The sequence below is a fragment of the Staurois parvus genome, unplaced genomic scaffold, assembly GCF_062004578.1.
Source record: "Staurois parvus isolate SC_StPar_1 unplaced genomic scaffold, SC_StPar_1.0 ptg000417l, whole genome shotgun sequence".
NCBI classification, from domain to species: domain Eukaryota; kingdom Metazoa; phylum Chordata; class Amphibia; order Anura; family Ranidae; genus Staurois; species Staurois parvus.
The window spans coordinates 376,973-388,268 of NW_028318213.1; positions in this window are offsets into that span (position 1 = coordinate 376,973).

Sequence of the window (11,296 nt, forward strand, 5' to 3'; positions counted from 1 at the left end):
TTGCACAGAATTTTGGCTTGCAGACAGAAGTTATGCTTGTTTGGGGGGGGAGCTTGTTTTTTTTTTTTTTTTTTTAGGGGGGGGATTTATGCTGAGACAGGATGCTCACACATAGAGGGCTTAGTTTTTCATCTTCGCCCTGGGAGCTAGATGACCTTGTCCTGGCACCACACACAGGGCAGTCAATAGATGTCCTCCTCCACACAGCACATAAGATCGTATTCCCTTTCAGACACAATCTGCAGTGTATAGCTGGCTGCTATGTTGCAGTTTTGACCCAATCCTCTTCTCTTCTGACCCTGTCCTCTACACTGCTGACCCTCTGTACCCTGCCCTGCTGACCCCTGTCCTCCATCATGCTGATCCCCACGCACCGCCTTTCTGACCACTGTCCTCAGTCATGCTGACCCCCTTTTTTCTGCCCTACTGCCCTGTCTTTGCTCTGATAACCCCCTCCGCCCTGCTGACCCCTGTTATTTTGTCTGTTGACCCCTGTCCTTTGCCCTGATGACCCCTATCTTTTGCCGTACTGAACCCATGTATACTACCCTACTGACTCTTGTACAATTCCCTGCTGACCTCTCATCCCTGACATCACCCCAAAACACTAAACCAAACTACAACCTTTTTTGGCTTTTTAAAAAAATAAACACAAACAACCTATTAACAAAATAAGGAACTCCCACCATTAAAGAAGCAGTCAAAGAAAACTAATGGGACTAATTAAAAATTAAATTGGAGCACAAGGAGGCTTACACTCCACGCTCTCTAGCCGCAGATACTGCAAAATCATCAATAGATAAATATATACAGCACACAATATAGTAATACATATAGCACTGAATACAATTTATAGCACGATACTGACAGCACACCACTGTAAATGGTCTCTTTCCCTTTAACAAATGTCAGCTGTCCTTCACTCACACTAAATTCACCAACACTGACAAAGGGTGCTGTGAAGTCGGCCTTTTATGTTGTGTGGGCTGACACTTTACTGTGACCCAACATTGGCCAATGTCTTGCACCTGAACAGAGGACAAGTATATGACCTTAGCCAACGATGGCTCAAGCATTGCATTGGGGGACATTTGGTGGGGAAATTCCAGCCAAACATCCTTAAAGTTCAGATATTTTATAAACAGTTAAAACAGGGAAGGTTCAGTTTGAAATTCTGCTTGGTCTGGAAGTTTGGCTCTACCCTACCTACTAACGTATCATGAGTTGTAGATAATTATTTTTGTCAGGGGTTCCATGAGACAAGAAAATTATTTCAAGGGTTCCTCTGTGTTGAAAAGTTTGAGAAGCTGAAATTTTGCCAACACTGATTTTTTTTGCTCCGGAAACATTTCATTTTAACTGTTTCTTTGCTTATCTAAAGTATTTTCTTGAGAACTACGGATCAATCATGTGAGCACAAAAAAAGAGGAGTGAAATGAGATGGTCTCATGATCATGTAGAAGACACAGCAGCACTTACGGTAGCTCCGAAATGGAAATCATTTGCTCTGTATGCTATATGTAGAACAGTACTCCTTGTAAGGGTTTCTGAAAACATTTGTGCTTTCCATGGCAGAGGTTTTAGAATGTTTTAAGAAGATGTAGCACCCTCTAGGTAGCTAGGTTTGTGGTTTTGTTTAGACAGAGGCTGGTTCAGCCTGGGACTGAGGTAGTGATTTTGCCTCAGGAAAGGCTGGGAAGCTCTACAGGTCAGGGGTTTTGGAGCCCTTCCACCCTTCCAGAAACGGTTCTGGAAGAGGGGAGGAGGAGGGGAGGATGCCCATATCTGCATGTATGAGGGAAGGTGACCAAGCAACAACCCTTAAATATGACAAAGCCAGGGACTCGGGTGGAAGATGGACTGAGAATACTGGAGTGTGGAGCCTGAGAGGAGGCCCCAGGGAGGGGAGCCTACCTACAGGCAGGATGCTGGAAAGAAGGATCTTCACTGCCCAAGGTCTTAGGAAGGACATCCTGTGCAACAGAGAAGGAGCCAGCCCAGCAAAAGGCCTGAAAGCAGCTACAAACCCTCCATACTGACAGGACAGTGAGTACTTCTACACCCCCTAGGCCAGATGGAGGGAGGGAGCAGTTAAGTGCAAGACCCAACTAGTTCTCATCCAGGACTACTTCATTGTTACATCTTGGAATTCCTTGCCCAGGGATAGCCTCAGTGCAGCTGGGTGAAGAGGAACGCTTCATCTGGGGTCTGAGGAGGTACATCAAGGGGACTTTAGCGCTCCAAAAGAGACAGTGCTACATGCTGCTTATCTGGATTTCACATTTTTGTACAGTGTACAGGCTGCTAAAAAGCTTGTCCTCAAGTTTTCAGTTCATTGGGAATCCCATATACCCCTAGACCCCGGCCAAGTTGTTAACCCTTAAGACAATTAAAAACCCAGCTCAAGGACTGTTGAAAATGCATGTTGCCTGGCTGTGCAGAGCTTAGGGCAATCCAAACAAATCAAGCAGCCCTCAAGATGTTAGTACTACAAAAGTGTACCTGAACCCCAGTGTTTGGCTAGAAGCACCTTTCCATTTGAACCTGTCCCAAGTTCTTGGATGGGGTCACATTGTTCTGAGAGGAGTTGAAGGACATACCTTGTGGTGTTTTTGGCCACTTTCTGGAGGTTAGAAGGCATTCTGGAATCATGAAAAAGAATATAGATTAGTTTCTAGTGACATTTTTAGTTATGTTAAACATGAACATTCCTCAGTATCTAGGGTCAGGCTTTTAGAAGCATACTTGTCCCAGTTGGGGAGATCATGTCCTGTGTTATCACCAGTGAAGTTTCCCCAGCAGGGGCACATATGACAATTGGTATCTGACAAAGGTCACAAACCAGAAATGGACTTGGCTGGAGCTGGTCTCTAAACTTCAGCACTTGTAGAGAGTTTATGGTCAAAATAATCAACATTCTAGCCAGAAATAGAGGTGATGTGTTCTGGTCATTGTAAAAATATGGAAAAAGAGAAATTAGAATAATGCTTCCATGTAAATTAAAAATATATGTGAATGGTGGAATGTGAAAGCCAAGCTATTAAAAAAGAATTGGTTTGTACTGTTACATCCAAGTGTTGGATGATGGAGATTACCAGACAACACAAGAGGTGCAGTTTATATTTACTTCACAGATATATGAAGAATGGACATCCCTATGTATGCATGACGTTATTTACTAAAAAAAAGTGTTGCAGGACAATGTGGATATTCAATAAATAGATCTCTACTCTGGCTGTGAACGCCAAGAAAGAAAAACCACAAGCTAAATATAAGTCCTAAGGGCAGATACAATCCTAGCATTTTAAAGGAAAATTATGTTTTAACTACATAACCTCAGAAAATGGAGGTGTCCTGGACCAGCCTGCAGAGTTCTGTTTCTTACCTCCTGGCTGGAGAGGTTCTGCTAGATTTGTAATTTCATTCACATGTGTTGCTGGTGTCTCTTTCCCTATGGGCGCCGCCTGCTCGACTGTGGATTTATATCCTTTTCCCTTCTATTACTTCCTGGGTCACTCCCAGTTTGCTTCCCTATATATACACATGTGCTCAGTGCAGGTAGCTTTACTGGAGCAATGGGACAATTCTTTGAGCTGCTGGGGCTGTAGGTGGTCATCTGTGTACAGAGCCTGGCTTTGGCTGCTTGTTTTCTGACTTTGGCCTATCTACTGGATTTCCTGCTGTTGTACTCTACTCATGTGAGTGGTCTCTGCATCCTCAGCTGGGTGTACCTGGGGGCTGTGACCTGGTTCCAGCTTGCTGCAAGTCCATCCCCACCATCAGGGGCCCTGGTGAAGAAGTAGGCTGGGGCTTAGATTCCACACCCTGGGGAACCCTGAGTCTGATCTACAAGGGCTCACTACCACTGATGCATGACAGAAGGTACAGATGGATTCTTGCTTTGTCTTCACTAATGGAATCTTTGTTAACTTCCCAACTTGTCATTTCTTGAATTAATTGCAATATGACAGTTGATCCCCCAACTCCCTTTTGGTTCACACAAGATCTCTGAAAGTAAGGATTGGAGGTCTGGTATACGAGGGGAGAAAATGGATTTATTAATTGATGGGAAATTCTGATTGGCCAATGCAGGAGATGGAGACTTTGGAAAGAGCTCTAGAATGGTGGAACAGGTAGGCCCATATGGATGGGGTCTGTGTATTCTGTTGTGCTGAGGGTGGAAACTTCACCCTGAAACCATGGGGTGCAGGAAAGTGAATTGTTCAGTGTTGGAGGAATCCTTCCCACAGAGCCATAGTGTATAGCTGCTGGCAATAGTCACATGTACAAATCTGACATGCTGGTTGTACCCAACTGTGACAAGCTGATGTGGCATTTAGAGGTTTTATACAAGCAGTGAGGAGGCCACATATTGTCTTCTCACTATCAAATCCCTCTGAAAAGTGAGCTGAGTGTGGATTGACTTTCAGAGGAGCAGCACTTAGTTGTCTAAACGAGCCCCTAAGGAAAAGCCTCTATGTTGTATGTATTGCAGTGAGGACTAAGTCCATTCTAAAGTATTAATTTTATTATTTTTTTCTTCTCACCTACTCTTAAATATTTTTGTGCCTGACTTTTAAAGTTGTATAAGTGGTTCAGTTTACATGTTGATCACAATTACTGAAGTCACAGGATAGCTGCAATTTGTTAATGCCGTTTGGAAAAAAATAGCTCTCCCCAAAAAAGTGTCACAATTTACAAAAAAAACAAGGGGAAAGATTTCCTAAATCTAGTGCAGCTGTGCATAGTAACCAATCAGCTTCTTACTCCAACTTGTTCAGTGAAGCTTTCACAATAAAACCTGGAAGCTGATTGGTTACTATGCAGAGCTGCACCAGATTGTGTGCTCCTGCTTTAGTATATCCCCCAATGTTATAATCTGTGCCTAAACCCCTCACATCATACTTTACATATGTCAGACTTTGCTTCAATCTACTGATTGCCCTAGATCAGCCAAAATGGATTGAAAACCTAAATATCCAAAGCTTGGCAATTGCCAAAGGTGTGACCTGGGGACAGTGGAGGAGATGAAAGGGGAAGACATGGATCTCTGCAGCATAGCTGTCCCGTCACAATATCCTAGAATCCCATTATGATATCTTACTTTTCCATCACCAAACATTCTATACTCAATACTTGGGGGGGGGGGGGTCTATAGGAGCCCAGAACCCCTGTAGGAGTGACCACCATGCTCCATTATACAAATATAAATAAGAAGGGAAGATATGTTCAGTGCTTCTCCTATGTTATCGGGGACATTTAATCCTACCAACTCCTTTTCCCCAGACAATGACCAAACCTGTAATTGAAGAAAGTTGATCCAAAGGACTTTACTGAATCAGCTGTAGCAAATTAAAATTTGCCATGGAAGGTTGATCCAGAAGTTGGTGCAGCATGATCCGATCAGTGTTTCGGAACTTATTAGTGGACTGTAATTAGGATCCATGTTTGTTTTTATGTATGTATGTGGACTTCAGATACTGAGATCCACAAATCTGGACTGTGCAGATCATTAGGTGCCTAAAGGGTCTCTTCAGAATACACTACCAAAAGCCCCAAATATTAAAGGAGATGACATATAAACCATTGTGTGTCCTAGTCTCACCGAGACCATGAGGTTATGTGATCTCTCCATTAACAGATGTAAATTATCCTGTAATTAGAAATATATATTTTATTTAGTTTGTGGGTGTGTAATGTCTCCTTATCTGTTCATGTTCTGAGAATAGTTGGAAATGGTTTGATTTGGCTGTAAGCTGCCAAGCAGGGTAATCTATTCATTATGGGTGGTACTGGTTCTTGAATGGCATGACAATAGGCTGAGGGCAATCTGGTGCCAGGATAGTGTTTATCTGAACAATGGATTTGAAGCTGAAATCTGGAATTGATTCCTATTCAGACAAACACTAAGGGTGGCTGACCTTCATCACACCCGCACATGTGTGATTTTCTCCAAAGGGGCCCACTGGCTGGACATATTAATGGAAATTTGACTGATTCAGCAGAGACCAGCTGAATTTTGATCTGTGTGACCCCCTCCTGCTTCATAGAAGTTTATTTAATAGACTTCTGTTAGGTGGTTTTCCAAAATTCCCATTCAAGTTCCATGCAACGTGGTACTATGAGACAGCAAGTGCAGAGGTGCTGAACCTGCCCAATCTACTCTGGCTCACAATCCAGTATACCCTCTTCAATTGCTCATCCTTGCACATTTCATTATCAACATCTTCAGGGGTATGGAGGAAGGGGAACATAAATGTCTTTGTGTGGGTTTACCCAGCTGTATGAGCAGCATCTGCATAACTGATTCACTGATCTATCATCCAAGTGCAGATAGAATCATATCTAGAGGACCACGGAGGCAATATAAACAAAATAACTAGACTGTAAAAGTTAAGACAATGCATTAAGTGGTAGAACCTCCAACTCTAGAACAACTCCATATTTCCATTAGTCTTGTAAATACATGAAATATGTAAAACATTTAGACCAGAAAAAATTATGAAATGTTCATGAAATTATTAGAAAAATGTGTATATACAGAGCATCCAGAAAGTATTCCCAGCGTTTAACTTTTTCCACGTTTTTGTTACAGCCTTATTCTAAATTTGATTCAATTCATTTTGCCTCGATAATTTTTAATGACAATGTGAAAGGTTTGTTTTGAAGTCTTTGAAGTTTATTAAATAAAAAACCCCATGTACATAAGTATTTACAGCCTTTGCCATGACACTCATAATTGAGCTGTGGTGCATCCTGTTCCCACTGATCTTCCTTGAGATGTTTCCACAACTTGATTGGGAGTCCACCTGTGGGGAATTCAGTTCATTGGACATGATTAGGAAAGACAAACATGTCTATAGAAGGTCCCACAGTTAACAGTGCATGTCAGACCACAAACCAAGCCATGAAGTCCAAGGAATTCTGTAGATCTCCAAGACAGGATTGTATCAATCCACAGATCTGGGGAAGGGTACAGAAACCTTTCTGCAGCATTGAAGGTCCCAATGAGCATAGTTGCCTCCATCATTAAATGGAAGAAATTTGGAACCATCAGGAATCTTCCTAGAGCTGGCCGCCTGGCCAAAATGAGGTATCGAAGAAGGGCCTAAGCCAGGGAGGTAACCAAGCACCCGATGGTCCCTCTAAAAAGAGCTTCAGTGTTTCTCTGTGGAGAGAACATTCCAGAAGAACCCTCTCTGCAACACTCTACCAATCAGGCCTTTATGGTAGAGTGGCCAGACAGAAGGTAAATGGCAGTCCATCTGGTGTTTGCCAAAAGGCACCTGAGGGACTTGGGCCATGAGAAACAACTCTCTGGTCTGAAATGAAACAAAGATTGAACTCTTTTGCCTAAATGCCAAGCGTCATGTCTTGAGGAAACCAGGCACCACTCACCACTCACCACCTGGCCAATACCATCCCTACAGTGAAGCATGGTGGTGGCAGCAACATGCTGTGGGGACGTTTTTCAGTGGCAGGAACTGGGAGACTAGTCAGGATCGAAGGAAAGGTGAATGCAATGTACAGAGACATCCCTCATAACCTGTTCCAGAGCGCTTTGGACCTTAGACTGGGGCAACAGTTTATCTTTCAACAGAACAACCCTAAGCACACAGCCCACAGAGTGGATACATGCCAATTCTGTGAATATCCAGGAGAGACCCAGCCAGAGGCAAGACTTGAACCCAACTGAACATCTCTGGAGAGATCTGAAAATGGCTCCCCTGACATTCCCATCCAACCTGAAGAAGCTTGAGGTACTGCAAAGAAGAATGGGAGAAACTGGCCAAAAATGTTGTGCTAAGCTTGTAGCATCTTACTCCAAATGACTTGAGGCTGTAATTGGTGCTAAAGGGGCTTCAACAAAGTATTGCGCACAGACTGGGAATACCTATGTATTTTTAACTAATACATTGCAAAGATTTTAAAATTAACTTCTTTGACATTGTCATTATGGGGTATTTGTAGATTGAGGGGGGGGAAAGAATAATGAATTTTGGGATAAAGCTGTAACATAGCAAAATGTGGCAAAAGTTAAGGTGAATTGTGGTTTAGGAGTAAGAATAGAGGTGGAGTTTTGTGGATTTCCTCTAGTCAGCCAGTGAGGCCTAATTGGAAGACATACTGCAATATAGGAGATCGGACAAAACACCAAGTGTATGCTGGAATGGTCTCCATTTATTACAGATGTGACCTAAGTCTATAAAAACAGAAGATGCAAGGCATCCAGTCTTTGGTCAGCAGTCAGTGACAATGTTAAGATGCTGGTGACAATCAGGTGGTGGTGACTATCAGTGGTCATGTTTGACAGCTTTTGGGTTTTAGTGGAATTTTGTATTTCCACGTTCATGATGTAATGTCTTGAGACTTGGCACTGATGTTTGTGGTCCTCAGTTGTGACTCTCAAATGCATATTAACAATGAGAAACAAGAGCTGAGATTAACTTGGGGACAACTTATAAAGTCTTCAGTACATAAAATCATTAGTTATTTTAATGACATACAAAAACATATCAAGGTATGGGAGGAGTGAGGATGAAGATTATGGAAGAGGATAATATTTTGGGGCACCTTTTTGGAGGGGTCTTTTGTTTTCTATAAAAACAAATGCCATTTTCGGTTTATTTAAAACCATTTTCTCTAAATGTGTATGAAAAATAGTCCTTGATCAAATAGTTTTGACCGTGTGAATTGTCCTTTTAGGACAGTGAGCCCCCCCCCTCCCCCCGTGCTGTTCTTTTATAATCCTTTACCTATTAACCCAGAAAATGGCTATTTTGATTCAGCTACCATTGATTTCAGTGGGGTTCAAGTTCACCATCCTGGTTTTCTTTGTAGTTCCCCAAACCCTGCTAGAACATATTCCAGGGTAGTTTGACTCATCCCTAATGCTGTTGCTCCCTTAAAATATATAATAAATGACCATAACAATCAAGCTAAAAACTACAAGAAAGTGAGAATAAAAAAAAAACTCCTACCCAAAACATTAAACCAAACTAACACCTTTTTTTTGGCTTTGTGTAAAGGATTAAAAAAACTAACTAGTATTGACATAATGCTAAACACCCCAAACCAATCGGGTTAAGGGGACTTAAACTCAGCTCTTCCTAGCCATAGATGACCATTCACTGCAAAAGTATCAATAGAAAAATATATACAGCACACAATATAGTAATACATATAGCAATGAATACGGTTTATAGCACAATACTGGAAGCACATGACACTAACCGGTCTTTCCCTTCAACAAATGTCACTCACACTAAATCCACCCACACTGGCAAATGGGTGCTGTGAAAGCAGTCTTAGTGTGGGGTGCAAACTTTACAGTGACCAACATTGGCCAATGTCTTGCTCCTAACTAGAGGTCAAGTATGACCTTGGCAAACGATGGCCCAAGCAATGCATTGTGGGACATTTGGTCAGGGGATTCTCGCCAAACAAAGTTCACGTTTTCTATGAACAGCCAAACTGCAAATGTTCAGTTTGAACCTATGCTAGGACCAAATGTTATCCTCATCTCTACTTTTCATAAAGATTTGCCAACACTATTAATTCCTGAAGCCTATCCCTTCCAGGGCCATCTTCATATTATGATACACTGATCTATAATTCTAAAGACTGTAAACCATGTAAGCAAAAGATCAACAGTGTTCTAAGATGTAAGTGTTCAGCTAGGACAGGAGGCTTGTACAGTTCACCAGAGTGGATTCAACAAGTTGGTCTCTTGATTATTAGGTGGTTGAAAGGACATGTGCAATTTCTACCTCAGCTCCAATAGTCAGGTTGTCTCATGGTCCGGTATAAGACATGGGGCAGCACTGGCTGTAGCTGTGGAATGGACATCACTTGCTCTATATGCCATATGTTCTGTATAACCGTACTTGTAAGGTTTTCTGAAAGCAATTCATCTTTCTATGGCAAATGAAGATATTAGAATGTCCCTGGATTAACACCTTTTGCTAGCTTTATATTCACAAACTAAGGGTAAACAATTTGCGTACACATGGCTTCAAAGTTGTCCTGTTTGTCTACAGGTAAGCAATTCTATTGATACCTCCTGGCTGCAGAGGTTCTACTAGATCTGTAATTTCATTCACATGTGTTGCTGGTGTCTCTTTCCCTATGGGCGCCGCCTGCTCTACTGTGGATTTATATCCTTTTCCCTTCTATTACTTCCTGGGTCACTCCCAGTTTACTTCCCTATATATACACATGTGCTCAGTGCAGTTGGCTTTGCTTGAGCAATGTCACATTTCTTTGAGCTCCTGGGTGGTTGCTGGGTATCTGTGTACATATCCTGGCTTTGTCCACTGTCTGCTTGTTTTCTGACTTTGACCAATCTACTGGATTATATCTGTTATCTTTTCATGTTCTGAGAATAGTTGGAAATGGTTTGATTTGGCTGTAAACTGCCAAGCAGGGTATTCTATTCATTATGGGTGGTACTGTTTCTTGAATGGCATGACAATAGACTGAGGGCAATCTGGTGCCAGGATAGTGTTTATCTGAACAATGGATTTGAAGCTGATATCTGGAATTGATTCCTATTCAGACAAGCACTAAGGGTGGCTGACCTTCATCACACCCGCACATGTGTGATTTTCTCCAAAGGGGCCCACTTGCTGGACATAGTAATGGAAATTTGACTGATTCGGCAGGGACCAGCAGAATTTTGATATGTAACCTCTCCTGCTTCATAGAAGTTGATTTACAGATTGACTTCTGTTGAATGGGAATGTTGGAAAACCACCCAAGTTGCATGCAATGTTGTACTATGTAACAGCAAGTGAAGAGGTGCTGAACCTGCCCAATCTACTCTGGCTCACAATCCAGTATACCCTCTTCAATTGCTCATCCTTGCACATTTCATTATCACCAACACCCTCAGGGGTATGGAGGAAGGGTAACAGAAGTGTATTTATGTGTGTTGGCCCAGCTGTATGAGCGACGTCTGCATAACTGACTCACTGCTCTATCATCCAAGTATAGATAGAAGCATATCTAGAGGATCACAGAGGCAATATAAATAACTAGACTGTAAAAGTTGTATATACAAAGCATTGAGTGGTAGAACCTCCTCAACTGGGGAACTCCATATATCCATTACTCTTGTAAATATATGAAATATGTAAAACATTTAAATTTCAATGCTCTGAAGACCAGAAAAAACGTATGAAATTATTAGAAAAATGTGTATATACAGAGCATCCAGAAAGTATTTGCAGCTCTTAACTTTTGCCACATTTTGTTATGTTACAGCCTTATTCCAAAATGGATTAAATTCATTTTC